The following is an 18,308-nucleotide window of genomic DNA, read 5'->3' as shown; positions in this document are numbered from 1 at the left end:
GTGGTGTTGTGTGAGACATTTGAGGCATCATATTTGGGGTGTTAGGCTCACAAAGTTCTCAAGGAATCCAAGAAACAAAAAGGTATGTTCTTCTACTAGCTTTTATGTTTCATGTTCCCATGCCATGCTAGTTAGGTTAAGAACCTTGGAAAATCAAATTTTCATGTATCTTAGTAAAACATAGATCCAAGGTTTAGGGTTGCATGTACACCTTAGGAGTGTTAGAATGATCAAAACCCTTCAGTGGTATCAGAGCCTAGGCTTGCTTTCTTGATACTTGATGCAAACTTGTTTTTCAAAACCAAGAATCTGCCCAGAATGGAAAACTCAGCGAGTTATGGCCAAGAACTCGGCGATTTCAGGAGTTAATGCATGAACTCGACGAGTTTCTTATAAAACTCGACGAGTTTGTCTTCCAGTTTGCAGTTTTTCGAGTTTTGCTGCTGGAAATGGACTAGAATCATTACCCTTAACTGTTTTGGACTTATAAAACTTGTTTTTTTTGATGTGGTAATGATTATGATAATCCATTTACAATGGTAATTATCAAAATCTCAAGTTTTATATGTGTTTTTATGATTCTTGAAATTGTAGATATGAATGTTCATACACTTATGAGTATAGTCGATCATAGGATTTATTTGCAAATAGTTTGTTAGTTTAATTCTTGATGTGATTTAATGGAATCCATAATTTGTCCTCAAGTTATGGATTACCAAAAGTCTTCCTTTTAAATTCCATTTATGAACACATACGTTACATAAAATGAAGAGTCTTTCATTTTAATAAACCATTAACTCGTAAGTATGAAGTTGAAAAGTTTTGAAAGTTACAAAACTTGCCCTCAAGTTTTGGAACATGTAAAGTCACCTTAAAAACTTTAGTTCCAATCCCTAGAATTTTAAAAGTTAAAATTTAACCCTTATACTTTATAATATTATAAGTTAATATATATATATATATATATATATATATATATATATATATATATATATATATATATATATATATATATATATATATATTGTAACATCCATAAATTTTACGTCAAATTTAAACTTTCTCAATCCTAAATAAAACCCCAATAGTATTGTTTACAAAAATGTTTTCAAATCATTATTCAATCAAAGTTTCCCAAAAGTCAGATCACAAGGATGAGTAGCGGTACAGTCACGCCTTCGCCTTGCCATGATCTCCCGAAGTACCTAAAACCATAACTGTAAAACTGTAAGCCCGGGGGCTTAGTGAGCTACCCCCAAAATACCAATACCACACTGATAATATCATATCAGTAATAATCAATCAATCAATATGCATACTGGTCCACCGACGTAACTGGACCGCCCTACAGGGCCTACAGTCTAACTGAATCTATATCGAGCCTTCGGCATGACTAGGCCGCCACGTGGGCCTACAGTCTCCCCGGACCGCTCATAGGGTATGTTGGCCTTCAGCACAAAGCAGGACCGCCTCAACCCAACCAACAAGCAAGTAATCATGTGCGCATAACTAACATATACTGGCATATACAGACATCAAATATATTTATCTTATGAATCATCAATCATAACAATCTCTCATGACTAGAGCACAGGCCTAGCAGGCCACTAACATACCAATCCTTAAGGATCGCAAAACATAACATACTGTCTATCATGATTTCGATCTATCAGATCATAATCGCATATATCTTATCATAACCATAACAACTACAAGGCCGACCTTGGTGCCTTAGACCCTTTTGATATAGTGAGGATAACTCACCTCGCAGATGTCGACTCGGTAGATAAATCCCAACTCTCGGATCACTTGCCAAAGACTCCACCACCTATTACTATAGTAAGAATATACTCATAAGTCCTCAACCTCACAAGGTACTCCATAAACCAGCTAGACAACCCCTGGTCAAAGTCAAAGTCCTTAGTCAAGGTCAACAGTCCATGTTGACCTTAACTCGCCGAGTACCCTCGGCTACTCGCCGAGTTCCGTGAAGTTCTTTCCCACTCGCCGAGTCACTGGGGTGACTCGTCGAGTTCCTACGATTTTCAATCGAAACCCTAAGACCACCCGTCGAGTTTCCTTCTGGCAACACGACGGATACACATGCATTCATAACTTGGGGAAAACTCATCCGACTTGCCGAGTTGTTCATACAACTCGTCGCGTCTATGGCAATCTTCATCGGACTCGCCGATTTGTTCATCCAACTCGTCGAGTTCATGGTCATCTTCATGTGACTCGCTGAGTCAACCTTGCGACTCGGCGAGTTCCTTCAATCCTTAATCCATACGGACTCATTTAAGCCATGTAATGGCTCCAAATTACAGATCCAAGCTTCTAGGGCATGCTTTTCACATAAAGTTGCAGACTTTACGTGCATGCATGACTAAAAAGGCTCTTAATGCCAAATCTATGATCTTAATGGGGTTTCATGCACAAGGAGGGCCTCATCCACAACCAAAACAGAAACTTTATGATTCTAGAACTTGAGAAGGGTCCAGATCTGAAGTTACAACTTTAGATCTAGCTCATAGCTCACCAAATTGACTCCAAAAATCCATAAAAACCTAAAACTCAACCACAAAGAGATCTAGAAGAGAAGGGGAGTAAATATTACAACTTGATACCTCCAGAAGATGCTAGCTGAGGTAAGTTCTGTTTCCCACACCTTCCTTGCTTCAACCCCTTTGCTCTTCAAGCTTTTCCCTCCTAGCCAACCTTCTTTCCAAGGCTTAAAACACACCAAAGAGAGTACCACACGAATTAGGGTTTTAATGAGCTCTCACAGACTGTAAAGAGGCCAAAGGAGGCTTAGGCCTCCTTAAATAGGGTGCAAAACCCCAAGATTTAGGGTTTCCTCTGTCAGCTCCTACTCGTCGAGTTCCTCCCTGGAATCGGCGAGTAGGTCACTAAACATGCGGTCCCACCCCGCTGCTACTCGACGACTAGGGGAACCAACTCGTCGAGTAAGACTTAAAACCAAAGAACCTTTTATTTAAATCCATACCTAAGAATCAGGGCGTTACAATTCTCCCTCACTTGAACTAGACTTCTCCCTCGAAGTCCCTTGAAATAAACAATGTCGGGTAATGCTCACGCATTTCCGCCTTTGACACCCATGTCCACTCGGATCCCCTCCGATGTTCCCACTGCACCTTCACCAAAGGTATTTCCTTGTTTCAAAGAATCTTCTTCTTCCTTTCCAAAATGGCCACCGACCCCTCCACATAATTCAGGCGTTCATTGACCTAAATGTCGTCCAATGATACTACTGCCTCCTGATCCATAATGCACTTTCGCAACTGCGAAACATGGAACGTGCTGCGGATCCGGCTAGGCTCCTCCGGGAGCTCGAGCCTATAAGCCACCTTGCCAACCCTGGCAATGATCCTGAATGACCCAATATAACGGGGACCCAATTTTCCCCTCTTCCTGAAGCGAATCACACCCTTCCAAGGTGAGACCTTCAGATGTACCATGTCACCCACCTGAAATTTCAACTCAGATCGGCGTCTGTCGGCATAACTCTTCTGCCGAATCTGAGCGGTCTGCAAACGTTGTCTAATCTGCTGTATCTTTTTGGTAGTTTGCAGAAGTACCTCTGTCCGCCCCATCTCCATGTGCCCAATCTCACCCCAGCAGACTGGGGTTCTACACTTCCGAACATACAACAGCTCGAAAGGCAGGGCGCCAATACTAGAATGATAGTTGTTGTTGAGGGGTTTTAGCCATAAGAACTTTACTATGTATGCATGCAAAACCCTAATGCTTGGATCTAGGCTTTCTAATTAAACATGCTTTGAATCCAAGACTTCTAATGACTAATTAGCTATAAGAACAATACTAAATCAGATCTAGAATCATACATTTGAATCTCTTGTTTGATCTTGTTTTCTTGGAGCTCTAGAGTCACAATTGTCACTCCTCTAATGGCTTACAAACACCAAATAGCAAGGATGATGATTTGGGAGAGAGGAGAGGGGAGGGAATTCGGCCAGGGGTTCTCTACTTTAGATGAAGTGCCGATTTCCCTTTGCCATAGGGTCTATTTATACTTGTAGACTCCTTAAGGGTTACAGCTTAAACCCTAGTTGGATAATCTTCTCTTAAAGCAATCCAAATCCATTCCTTAGATAGACTTGGACGATTTAAGCTATCCTTAGCTTCTATAATCCGTCCACCCCTATCCAATATGGATTTACAGTCTAAAGTTTAACTATCAAACAATTGACAGTTTATACCCTCTTATTTAATTAATCTCTTTAAGTCACCAAATTAATTCTAATTAATTCTATCAGTTATATTAATCAAATAACAATATTATTATTCTTTATATTATTCTCATAATATATTAATAATATTTATTCTCTCTTAATAAATCATCCTATCAAGTTGCTATGGTGAAGGCAACCCAAAAGGACCATGCACAACCGGGTCAAATACTTGCCTAATATAGTTGCAGCCTTAGACACTATTCCAACAGTCTCCCACTTGGATAAGTCTAGTAACTATATGCACAAGTATAATTCGATTTGCAATCGTAGCTCTCAAAGACGTTGTCAAACTCTGATCTAATAAATCTTGTCCTTTAGATAAGGGATCGTATAGTCCTCTGTTAGATATCATGCTGACAATTCTATGGAATGATTAGTCAAGCACTTAGGTTTCTTGATCTCTGAATTATTTGACATAGAACTTAATCGAACACATCAATTCAGTTCTGACCGGGCCCAACACATAAGTCAAATCAAATCATCGAGCGGCCGAGACATCGCTTTTACCCTCTTAGGATAAAAGTTACAGATAAACTTCGACTTATATGCATTTACTTATTCATTAACCAACTATACACAACAATGCGTTTTATAACACCGAGTTACTGATGCGTTTTCGCATTATCAATGTACAATCAATTAACAAATAACAAACCATATATCTAGGTTTTAAGACTATATGATATTATCGTCTTGCGATCACCCTTTTATATCATATTCCATAAGGTGATTCCAGCAAGCGCGTGTTTGTTCCAATGCTCAAAACTAGTTCATAAGCACTCATGAACGTTGCAGCAACCCTTTGCTATGTCTAACACCATTTAGACAATCTACACACCAATTCATGACAATCTTCATTCATATCTACTTCCAACATATGAACGATTGTGGACAATTTAAATAATTCGATTATTCCCAATAAACTCAATTATTCTGGAAGTCAAAACATGCAAAGTGAAACAATAGTTAAACAATTAACATAAGATAGTAACATTACTCATAAATAAAACTCCTTTATTTAATCATCAAATGTTAATTACATTTATCTTTTACACGTTTCTAATACTATCTAATCTATGCTAATATCATCCTTCAACCCAATACTCCTAGCATGCTGCAAGAGCTTAACCCTACTCAGTCCCTTCGTAAGCGGATCTGCTGGGTTATCTTCTGATGATATCCTCTTCACTATGAGTTGTCCTTCTTCTACACGATGTCTAATAAAGTGATATTTTCTGTCGATATGTCTAGATCTACCATGATCCCTCGGTTCCTTGGTCAAGGCAACCGCTCTTTCGTTATCACAGAAAATCTCCATGGGCTCCTTTATGGCATGTACAACTCCAAGATCACCGATGAATTTCTTCAACCATATTGCCTCCTTCGACGCTTCGATCGCTGCAATGTACTCTGATTCGCACGTTGAATCAGCTACGGTTTCCTGCTTGGAACTCTTCCATGTTACTGCTCCTCCATTCAGGGTAAAGACCCAGCACGACTGCGAACGGTAGTTGTCCCTATCGGTCTGAAAACTGGCGTCACTATACCCTCGCACCTTCAAGTCATCACTACCTCCGAGGACTAAGTGTTGGAATAGTGTCTAAGGCTGCAACTATATTAGGCAAGTATTTGACCCGGTTGTGCATGGTCCTTTTGGGTTGCCTTCACCATAGCAACTTGATAGGATGATTTATTAAGAGAGAGTAAATATTATTAGTATATTATGATAATAATATAAAGAATAATATATTGTTATTTGATTAATATAAGTCATAGAATTAATTGGAATTAATTTGGTGACTTAAAGAGATTAATTAAATAAGAGGGTATAAACTGTCAATTGTTTGATAGTTAAACTTTAGACAGTAAATCCATATAGATATGGATTGGACGGATTCTAGAAGCTAAGGATTGCTTCAAATCGTCCAAGAGTTATCTAAGGAATGGATTTGGATAGCCTTAAGAGAAGATTATCCAATTAGGGTTTAGGTTGTAACCCTTAAGGAGCCTACAAGTATAAATAGACCCTATGGCATAAGGAAATCGGTACTTCATCTAAAGTAGAGAACCCCTGGCCAATTTCCTCCCCTCGCCTCTCTCCCAAATCATCCTCCTTGCTATTTGGTGTTTGTAAGCCATTAGAGGAGTGACAATTGTGACTCTAGAAGCTCCATGACAACAAGATCAACAAGGAATTCAAAGGTATGATTCTAGATCTGTTTCAATATTGTTATTACACCTAAATAGTTGTTAGAAGTCTTGGATTCAAAGCATCTTTAATTAGAAAGCCAAGATCCAAGCATTAGGGTTTTGCATGCGCACATAGGAAAGTTCTTATGGCTAAAACCCATCAGTGGTATCAGACACTAGCTTGGTTTTCATTAAATTGATGCTTATTTGTTTGAACCTAAACTGAAAAATTCAATTTTTGTGTTTCTGAGTCATGGACTCGGCGAGTTCCATAGTGGACTCGGCGAGTTGGCCTGACTCGGCGAGTCACTTGGTGCACTCGGCGAGTCCAAGCGTCAGGAATGGCCAGATTCAGGATTTCTTCATGATTATCTTATGGAAACTTACCTTAATCATATTAGATCAACCCTAATCCGATTTTTTGATATATATAACTATTATCTTGATCTAATTAAAGATATTTATCAACTAATAAAATATTTAATTTCCTTATATGATAATTAATTAATTATTTTGATTATTTGGTAATTATCTTGGAAGAAATCTTGAATAAATCAAATATAGATAACTAGGAAATTAATTGTTAATTAAAATTATTTTTTATTTGATCCTCCATGTTTTAAATGTTTAAAACTTGTCCTCAAGTTTTGAAATTTATATTTTGTGATTAAAAGTTTTAATTTAGACAATTTAAATTTCAAACCCTAGATTTTTAAAAGGTTTAAAAAACAACCCTATACTAATATAATATTACAAGAATAATATATATATATATATATATATATATATATATATATATATATATATATATATGTATAACTAAAATGCTAGTCTTACCGTTAGTAGGCCTCATTCATGAAGCTGATCTATAAGGTGGGTATAAGGTTGCGGCCTATAAAATGGCGCTTAATGGGTGTACACTCACACCCACCGCTTGCTTGATCGGTGGAGGGTCGTTAGCCGAACGGGTAGGATAGGGCAGCCTCATCCTCTCATTAAAAGTATAATAGGAAATACAAAGTAACTACACATATTTTAAAATTTCCCAATCTTAGTTACTTTAGGAAAAGTGAATTGATGCAATCCCATGAAATTACACTTTGCACCCTTGCTAAGAAGTTAGTGGAGCGTGTGTGGTTTACCGACACACTAATTGGTTCTAAGCAAAGATGGCAAAGGGTGATTCATTGTTTATCATAGTTCGATGGATCGTGTGTGGTTTACCGGCACATCGAATAGGTGATAGTTACAACGAAGGCACCATGTGAATTTGCATGGTAATTCACACCCGCTTTATGATCCTTGGTATCCCAGTCACAAACTAGAGGGGCATATCGAGATTTAAACATGCCGTTGAATAGTTTCAATGAATCTCATCCGATCCTAGGAATTCTCAATACATTTAGGACTAATAGTTAGGTTTTATGGTGGAGAATTAGTGAATCTTCATTCACTTACCTTCAATTTATTTGCATGTTAGATTACGGCATCCCTTTTCTAATATGTAAATGTTGTTGTTGGATCCTAGCCCTAATTTTTCTTATTGGGTGATAATTAGGGATTCATATTCTAATCTATCTTTGTCCTTTCTATTTGTAGATGTCGAACGCCAACAACGCTGCTGCTAGTTCTTTCACGTTGATGAGCCTTTGCCAAAATGTCACCTTCGATGGAACGAACTTTAGCGAATGGATAAGATACATTCGCACCATTGCTCGCTATGAGGATAAGGAGTATGTCCTCGATGAGAAGCTCGAGAAAATCAACCCTGAAATTGCTACTCCGGCTGAAATTACCGCTTTTGAAACTCATGAGCGAGATGCAACGAAGGTACATTGCATCATGATAGCCACCATGAACTCTGAATTCCAAAAGTCCTACGAGGACATGTACCCGTACGAGATGCATCAAGACTTATTGGAGAGATACCACCAAAACGCGAGACAAGAGCGTTATGAGATTTTCACTAACATGATTTCCGCTAAGATGGGTCATGGAGAGTCTCTTACCGTGCACCTGCAAAAGATGCAAAGGTATGTCGACCGCCTTCGCAAGTTAAATGTTGACTTTGGGGAAGACTTGGCGATCGACATGGTGCTTCACTCTTTGCTTCCGATGTACAATCAATTTAGGATGAACTACAACATGAACAAAGAGGAGGTCACCCTAAGCAAACTCCAAGGTCTCTTGAGGGTCGCTGAGAGCAACTTCAAAGACAAGTCTGTTGCACCAACTCCCAATCCACCCGCTGCTCCTGTCTTGGCTATTGGTCAAGGAAAGGGAAAGAAGAGGAAGGCTTCGTCTAAGAACTATCGCAAGGTTAAAGCCTGAGATGGTGCCTCTTCTAGTGGGACCAAAGTTGATCCCGCTAAGCCCTGCCCTAACCCTAAGGAGGCAGAGTGCCACCACTGCCACAAGATAGGACATTGGAAGAGAAGCTGCCCAGAGTACCTACAAGCCATCAAGGAAGGAAAGATCAAGCCGTCTTTCGCAGGTATATATACAATTAAATCTAACGATTCTAATCATGCTATTTCTTGGGTTCTTGATACCGGTTGTGGTTACCACATTTGTTCTAATGTGCAGGGACTAAGAAGAAGTAGGGATGTGGAGCAAGGAAGAATCAATCTAATCATGGGGAACAGAAGATCGTCGCCTGTGACCAAGATTAGAGTGTATTCTTTAGTGCTTAGGAATACTTTATGTTTAGATTTGAACAATTGTTGCTATTCGCCAGAAATGGCTAGAAACATCATTTCATTTCATGGTTTATATAGACAAGGTTTTAGATTTTCTTTTAATAATGAGAATGGTTCTATTTTGGCTTATCTAAATGGTGTCTTTTACTTTGAAGCTATACCATGTAATGGAATTTATGAAACTGTTATGATTGTTGATAACTTAGGAAATGATGTTTTGAACATAGATTCTTCCACTAGTATAGATAAAGCATCCTTGTGGCATTGTCGTCTTGGACATGTCAACAAGAAACGCATAGCCCAACTCCAAAAGGATGGAGTGTTGGAGTCATTCGACCTTAGGGAAGATGACACGTGAGAGTCTTGTTTGCTTGGAAAGATGACTAAATCACCCTTCACAAGTACATGTGAAAGGGGTGAGGGCCTATTGGACCTAATACATACCGATGTATGTGGACCATTTAGATCAACCACAAAGGATGGGAACCGCTTCTATGTGACTTTTACTGATGATTATAGTAAATATGGGTATATCTATTTAATCAAGCAAAAGTCAGAAACTTTTGAAAAGTTTAAAGAGTTCAAGAATGAAGTGGAGAATCAATTGGGCAGGAGAATCAAGATGTTTCGATCCGATCGAGGAGGAGAGTACCTAAGTCTTGAATTCCACGATTATCTCAAGGAGTGTGGAATAGTTTCGCATTTGACGCCTCCTAGGACACCACAGTTGAATGGTGTGGCAGAAAGGCGTAATCGAACCTTATTGGATATGGTTCGCTCTATGATGAGTCGTGCTTCACTATCAATATCTTTTTGGGGGTATGCCTTAGAGACTGCCGCCCATATCCTTAACCGAGTCCCTACTAAGAAGGTTGCCAAAACACCTCACGAGATGTGGACAGGGAAAGCTCCCTCGTTGGCACATATCAAGGTTTGGGGTTGCGAGGCTTTCGTAAGACGACATACTCACGACAAGCTCGAACCTCGAAGTGAGCGATGTATTTTCGTCGGCTACCCGTAGACATCCTTTGGATATCTCTTCTATAGACCGAAGGACAATGTTGTCTTTGTTGCGAGGAGAGGAGTTTTCCGAGAGCAAGAACTCATAGACCAAGGAGACAGTGGGAGGCAAATCGAGCTTGAAGAGATTCAAGAGTCGATAGATGAAGGAACCTCTACCGCTGGCACTCAACCCGAGGAGGAAACTCCGGTTGAACCGATTGACGAATCCTTACCTCTTAGACGTTCCGATAGAGTTAGAGTTCTACCCCAGTTTCTGGTTTTCATATTACTACCGAAGGGGACACGTATATTAGTGATGGTACACTAATAAATCTTGATGAACCTAATAGCTATAAGGAAGCCATGGCAGGCCCGGAGTCTGCGAAATGGAAAGAGGCAATGGATAGCGAGATCCAATCCATGTATGATAACCAAGTTTGGAATTTAGTTGATTATGTGCCCGGACGTAAGACCGTTGGGTGCAAATGGATCTTCAAGAAGAAGACCGAAGTTGATGGAAACGTACACACATATAAAGCGCGATTGGTTGCGAAGGGCTTTACTCAAACTCCCGGAGTTGACTATGATGAGACCTTCTCACCAGTTGCGAAGATAAAATCTATTAGAGTGATGCTAGCGATTGCCGCATTTCATGATTATGAGATTTGGCAAATGGATGTCAAGACCGCTTTCCTTAACGGAAAGTTGGCTGAGGATGTTTACATGGCTCAGCTAGAGGGGTTTGTGGATCCGAAGCATCCGAATAGAGTGTGTAAGCTTGAGAAGTCCATTTATGGACTTAAGCAAGCGTCTCGCAGATGGAATCTTTGCTTCGATGAGAAAGTCAAAGAGTTTGGATTTGTATGAAGCGAAGATGAATCTTGTGTATATGTCAAAGCCAGTGGGAGTATAGTAAGCTTCCTCGTTCTATATGTCGATGACATATTACTCATAGGAAACGACATCCCGAGTCTGCAGGAGGTTAAGTCCTGGCTCGGGAAGTGCTTCGCTATGAAGGACCTCGGAGAGGCTTCTTACATTTTGGGAATAAGGATAGTAAGAGAAAGAAGTAAGAGCCTAATTGGACTTAGTCAGAACACTTACTTGGAGAAGGTACTAAAACGTTTTGGTATGGAAAACTCGAAGAAGGGAGAATTACCGATACAAAGTAATGTCAAGTTGAGTAAGACTCAAAGTCCGAGTACCGAAGCTGAGATAGCAGAAATGAGCCGAGTTCCATACGCTTCCGCAGTTGGCTCAATCATGTACGCTATGACTTGTACTCGCCCTGATGTAGCCTTCGCTTTGAGCATGGTTAGCAGATATCAAGGGAACCCTGGCAGAGCCCATTGGATTGCGGTGAAGAATATCCTTAAGTACCTTCGGAGGACAAAGGAATGGTTCTTAGTCCTAGGAGGGAGTGATGACTTAAAGGTGCCAGGGTATAGTGACGCCAGTTTTCAGACCGACAGGGACAACTACCGTTCGTAGTTGGGCTGGGTCTTTACCCTAAATGGAGGAACAGTGACATGGAAAAGTTCCAAGCAGGAAACCGTAGCTGATTCAACGTGCGAATCAGAGTACATTGCAGCGAGCGAAGCGTCGAAGGAGGCAATATGGCTGAAGAACTTCATCGGTGATCTAGGAGTTGTACCTGCCATAACGGAGCCCATGGAGATTTTCTGTGATAACGAAGGAGCGGTTGCCTTGACCAAGGAACCGAGGGATCATGGTAGATCACGGCATATCGACAGAAAATATCACTTCATTAGACATCGTGTAGAAGAAGGACAACTCGTAGTGAAGAGGATATCATCAGAAGATAACCCAGCAGATCCGCTTACGAAGGGACTGAGTAGGGTTAAGCACTTGCAGCATGCTAGGAGTATTGGGCTGAAGGATGATATTAGCATAGATTAGATAGTATTAGAAACGTATAATAGATAAATGTAATTAACATTTGATGATTAAATAAAGGAGTTTTATTTATGAGTAATGTTACTATCTTATGTTAATTGTTTAGCTATTGTTTCACTTTGCATGTTTTGACTTCCAGAATAATTGAGTTTATTAGGAATAATCGAATTGTTCAAATTTTCCACAATCGTTCATATGTTGGAAGTAGATATGAATGAAGATTGTCATGAATCGGTGCGTAGATTGTCTAAATGGTATTAGACATAGCAAAGGTTTGCTGCGACGTTCATGAGTGCTTATGAACTGGTTTTGAGCATTGGAACAAACCCGCACTTGCTGGAATCACCTTATGGAATATGATATAAAAGGGGTATCGCAAGACGATAATATCATATAGTCTTAAAACCTAGATATATGGTTTATTATTTGCTAATTGATTGTACATTGATAATGCGAAAACGCATTGGTAACTCAATGTTATAAAACGCATTGTTGTGTATAGTTGATTATAGAATAAGTAAATGCATATAAGTCGAAGTTTATCTGTAACTTTTATCTAAGAAGGTAAAAGCGATATCTCGGCCGCTCGATGATTTGATTTGACTTATGTGCCGGGCCCGGTCAGAACTGAATTGATGTGTTCGATTAAGTTCTATGTTGAATAAATCAGAGATCGAGAAACCTAAATGCTTGACTAATCATTCCATAGAATTGTCAGCATGATATCTAACAGAGGACTGTACGATCCCTTACCTAAAGGACAAGATTGATTAGATCAGAGTTTGACAGCGTCTTTGAGAGTTACGATTGCAAACCGAATTGTACTTGTGCATATGGTTACTAGACTTATCCAAGTGGGAGACTGTTGGAATAGTGTCTAAGGCTGCAACTATATTAGGCAAGTAATTGACCCGATTGTGCATGGTCCTTTTGGGTTGCCTTCACCATAGCAACTTGATAGGATGATTTATTAAGAGAGAGTAAATATTATTAGTATATTATGAGAATAATATATTGTTATTTGATTAATATAAGTCATAGAATTAATTGGAATTAATTTGGTGACTTAAAGAGATTAATTAAATAAGAGGGTATAAACTGTCAATTGTTTGATAGTTAAACTTTAGACTGTAAATCCATATAGATATGGATTGGACGGATTCTAGAAGCTAAGGATTGCTTCAAATCGTCCAAGAGTTATCTAAGGAATGGATTTGGATAGCCTTAAGAGAAGATTATCCAATTAGGGTTTAGGTTGTAACCCTTAAGGAGTCTACAAGTATAAATAGACCCTATGGAATAAGGAAATCGGTACTTCATCTAAAGTAGAGAACCCCTAGCCGATTTCCTCCCTTCTCTTCTCTCCCAAATCATCCTCCTTGCTATTTGGTGTTTGTAAGCCATTAGAGGAGTGACAATTGTGACTCTAGAAGCTCCAAGACAACAAGATCAACAAGGAATTCAAAGGTATGATTCTAGATCTGTTTTAATATTGTTATTACACCTAAATAGTTGTTAGAAGTCTTGGATTCAAAGCATGTTTAATTAGAAAGCCTAGATCCAAGCATTAGGGTTTTGCATGCGCACATAGGAAAGTTCTTATGGATAAAACCCATCACTAAGAACCATTCCTTCGTCCTCCGAAGGTACTTAAGGATATTCTTCACCACAATCTAATGGGCTCTGCCAGGATTCCCTTGATATCTACTAACCATGCTCAAAGCGAAGGCTACATCAGGGCGAGTACAAGTCATAGCGTACATGATTGAGCCAACTGCGGAAGCGTATGGTACTCGGCTCATTTCTGCTATTTCAGCTTTGATACTCGGACTTTGAGTCTTACTCAACTTGGCATTACTTTGTATCGGTAATTCTCCCTTCTTTGAGTTTTCCATACTAAAACGTTTTAGTACCTTCTCTAAGTAAGTGTTCTGACTAAGTCCAATTAGTCTCTTACTTCTTTCTCTTACTATCCTTATTCCCAAAATGTAAGAAGCCTCTCCGAGGTCCTTCATAGCGAAGCACTTCCCGAGCCAGGACTTAACTTCCTGCAGAGTCGGGATGTCGTTTCCTATGAGTAATATGTCATCGACATATAGAACGAGGAAGCTAACTACACTCCCACTGGCTTTGACATATACACATGATTCATCTTCGCTTCGTACAAATCCAAACTCTTTGACTTTCTCATCGAAGCAAAGATTCCATCTGCGAGACGCTTGCTTAAGTCCATAAATGGACTTTTCAAGCTTACACACTCTATTCGGATGCTTCGGATCTACAAACCCCTCTGGCTGAGCCATGTAAATATCCTCAGCCAACTTTCCGTTAAGGAAAGCGGTCTTGACATCCATTTGCCAAATCTCATAATCATGAAATGCGGCAATTGCTAGCATCACTCTAATAGATTTTATCTTCGCAACTGGTGAGAAGGTCTCATCATAGTCAACTCCGGGAGTTTGAGTAAAGCCCTTCGCAACCAATCGCGCTTTATACGTGTGTACGTCTCCATCCACGTCGGTCTTCTTCTTGAAGATCCATTTGCACCCAACGGTCTTACGTCCGGGCACATTATCAACCAAATTCCAAACTTGGTTATCATACATGGATTGGATCTCTCTATCCATTGCCTCTTTCCATTTCGCAGACTCCGGGCCTACCATGGCTTCCTTATAGCTATTAGGTTCGTCAAGATTTATTAGTGTACCATCACTAATATACGTGTCCCCTTCGGTAGTAATATGAAAACCATAAAATTGTGGATGAACTCTAACTCTATCGGAACGTCTAAGAGGTAAGGACTCGTCAATCGGTTCAACCGGAGTTTCCTCCTCGGGTTGAGTGCCAGCGGTAGAGGTTCCTTCATCTATCGATTCTTGAATCTCTTCAAGCTCGATTTGCCTCCCACTGTCTCCTTGGCCTATGAGTTCTCGCTCTCGGAAAACTCCTTTCCTCGCAACAAATTCAACATTGTCCTTTGGTCTATAGAAGAGATATCCAAAGGATTTTTGTAGGTAGCCAATGAAAATACATCGCTCACTTCGAGGTTCGAGCTTTTCGTGAGTATCCCGTCTTACGAAAGCCTCGCAACCCCAAACCTTGATATGTGCCAACGAGGGAGCTTTCCCTGTCCACATCTCGTGAGGTGTTTTGTCAACCTTCTTAGTAGGGACTCGGTTAAGGATATGGGCGGCAGTCTCTAAGGCATACCCCCAAAAAGAGATAGGTAGTGAAGCACGACTCATCATAGAGCGAACCATATCCAATAAGGTTCGATTACGCCTTTCTGCCACACCATTCAACTGCGGTGTCCTAGGAGGAGTCAATTGTGAAACTATTCCACACTCCTTGAGATAATCGTGGAATTCAAGACTTAGGTACTCTCCTCCTCGATCGGATCGAAGCATCTTGATTTTCCTGCCCAATTGATTCTCCACTTCATTCTTGAACTCTTTGAACTTTTCAAAGGTTTATGACTTTTGCTTGATTAAATAAATATACCCATATAATCATCAGTAAAAGTCACATAGAAGCAGTTCCCATCCTTCGTGGTTGATCTAAACGGTCCACATACATCGGTCTGTATTAGGTCCAATAGACCCTCACCTCTTTCACATGTACTCATGAAGGGTGATTTAGTCATCTTTCCAAGCAAACAAGACTCGCACGTGTCATCTTTCCTAAGGTCGAATGACTCCAACACTCCATCCTTTTGGAGCTGAGCTATGCATTTCTTGTTGACATGTCGAAGACGACAATGCCACAAGGATGCTTTATCCATACTAGTGGAAGAATCTATGTTTAAAACATTATTTCCTAAGTTATCAACAATCATAACGGTTTCATATATTCCATTACATGGTATAGCTTCAAAGTAAAAGACACCATTTAGATAAGCCAAAATAGAACCATTCTCATTATTAAAAGAAAATCTAAAACCTTGTCTAAACAAACCATTAAATGAAATGATATTTCTAGCCATTTCTGGCGAGTAACAACAATTGTTCAAATCTAAACACAAATTATTCCTAAGCACTAAAGAATACACTCTAATCTTGGTCACAGGCGACGATCTTCTGTTCCCCATGATTAGATTGATCCTTCCTTGCTCCACATCCCTACTTCTTCTTAGTTCCTGCACATTAGAACAAATGTGATAACCACAACCGGTATCAAGAACCCAAGAAATAGCATGATTAGAATCGTTAGATTTAATTGTGTATATTCCTGCGAAAGACGGCTTGATCTTTCCTTCCTTGATGGCTTGTAGGTACTCTGGGCAGCTTCTCTTCCAATGTCCTATCTTGTGGCAGTGGTGGCACTCTGCCTCCTTAGGGTTAGGGCAGGGCTTAGCGGGATCAACTTTGGTCCCACTAGAAGAGGCACCATCTCAGGCTTTAACCTTGCGATAGTTCTTAGACGAAGCCTTCCTCTTCTTTCCCTTTCCTTGACCAATAGCCAAGACAGGAGCAGCGGGTGGATTGGGAGTTGGTGCAACAGACTTGTCTTTGAAGTTGCTCTCAGCGACCCTCAAGAGACCTTGGAGTTTGCTTAGGGTGAACTCCTCTTTGTTCATGTGGTAGGTCATCCTAAATTGATTGTACACCGGAGGCAAAGAGTGAAGCACCATGTCGATCGCCAAGTCTTCCCCAAAGTCAACATTTAACTTGCGAAGGCGGTCGACATACCTTTGCATCTTTTGCAGGTGAACGGTAAGAGACTCTCCATGACCCATCTTAGCGGAAATCATGTTAGTGAAAATCTCATAACACTCTTGTCTCGCGTTTTGGTGGTATCTCTCCAATAAGTCTTGATGCATCTCGTACGGGTACATGTCCTCGTAGGACTTTTGGAATTCAGAGTTCATGGTGGCTATCATGATGCAATGTACCTTCGTTGCATCTCGCTCATGAGTTTCGAAAGCGGTAATTTCAGCCGGAGTAGCAATTTCAGGGTTGATTTTCTCGAGCTTCTCATCGAGGACATACTCCTTATCCTCATAGCGAGCAATGGTGCGAATGAATCTTATCCATTCGCTAAAGTTCGTTCCATCGAAGGTGACCTTTTGGCAAAGGCTCATCAACGTGAAAGAACTAGCAGCAGCGTTGTTGGCGTTCGACATCTACAAATAGAAAGGACAAAGATAGATTAGAATATGAATCCCTAATTATCACCCAATAAGAAAAATTAGGGCTAGGATCCAACAACAATATTTACATATTAGAAAAGGGATGCCGTAATCTAACATGCAAATAAATTGAAGGTAAGTGAATGACGATTCACTAATTCTCCACCATAAAACCTAACTATTAGTCCTAAATGTATTGAGAAATCCTAGGATTGGATGAGATTCATTGAAACTATTCAACGGCATGTTTAAATCTCGATATGCCCCTGTAGTTTGTGACTGGGATACCGAGGATCATAAAGCGGGTGTGAATTACCATGCAAATTCACATGGTGCCTTCGTTGTAACTATCACCTATTCGATGTGCCGGTAAACCACACACGCTCCATCGAACTATGATAAACAATGAATCACCCTTTGCCATCTTTGCTTAGAACCAATTAGTGTGCCGGTAAACCACACACGCTCCACTAACTTCTTAGCAAGGGTGCAAAGTGTAATTTCATGGGATTGCATCAATTCACTTTTCCTAAAGTAACTAAGATTGGGAAATTTTAAAATATGTGTAGTTACTTTGTATTTCCTATTATACTTTTAATGAGAGGATGAGGTTGCCCTATCCTACCCGTTCGGCTAACGACCCTCCACCGATCAAGCAAGCGGTGGGTGTGAGTGTACACCCATTAAGCGCCATTTTATAGGCCGCAACCTTATACCCACCTTATAGATCGGCTTCGTGAATGAGGCCTACTAACGGTAAGACTAGCATTTTAGTTATACATATATATATATATATATATATATATATATATATATATATATATATATATATATATATATTATTCTTGTAATATTATATTAGTATAGGGTTGTTTTTTAAACCTTTTAAAAATCTAGGGTTTGAGATTTAAATTGTCTAAATTAAAACTTTTAATCACAAAATATAAATTTCAAAACTTGAGGACAAGTTTTAAACATTTAAAACATGGAGGATCAAATAACAAATAATTTTAATTAACAATTAATTTCCTAGTTATCTATATTTGATTTATTCAAGATTTCTTCCAAGATAATTACCAAATAATCAAAATAATTAAT

At 39.6% G+C, this 18,308-nt stretch overlaps 1 long non-coding RNA gene across 1 annotated transcript; it reads right to left on the bottom strand.

The window, feature by feature from the left end:
- Window positions 1-1,160: 1,160 nt before the first annotated feature.
- Window positions 1,161-2,768, bottom strand: LOC128127780 (uncharacterized). The gene is made up of 3 exons (XR_008225554.1): window positions 2,628-2,768; window positions 1,765-1,828; window positions 1,161-1,205 (listed from the first exon to the last, which is right to left on the bottom strand). It is a non-coding gene; the product is annotated as an uncharacterized LOC128127780 (long non-coding RNA).
- Window positions 2,769-18,308: the final 15,540 nt, after the last annotated feature.

The sequence above is a fragment of the Lactuca sativa genome, chromosome 8 (assembly GCF_002870075.4).
Source record: "Lactuca sativa cultivar Salinas chromosome 8, Lsat_Salinas_v11, whole genome shotgun sequence".
Lineage (NCBI taxonomy): Eukaryota > Viridiplantae > Streptophyta > Magnoliopsida > Asterales > Asteraceae > Lactuca > Lactuca sativa.
The sequence above is the reverse complement of the archived record's forward strand: the minus strand, read 5'-3'. Positions and strand labels throughout refer to the sequence as shown.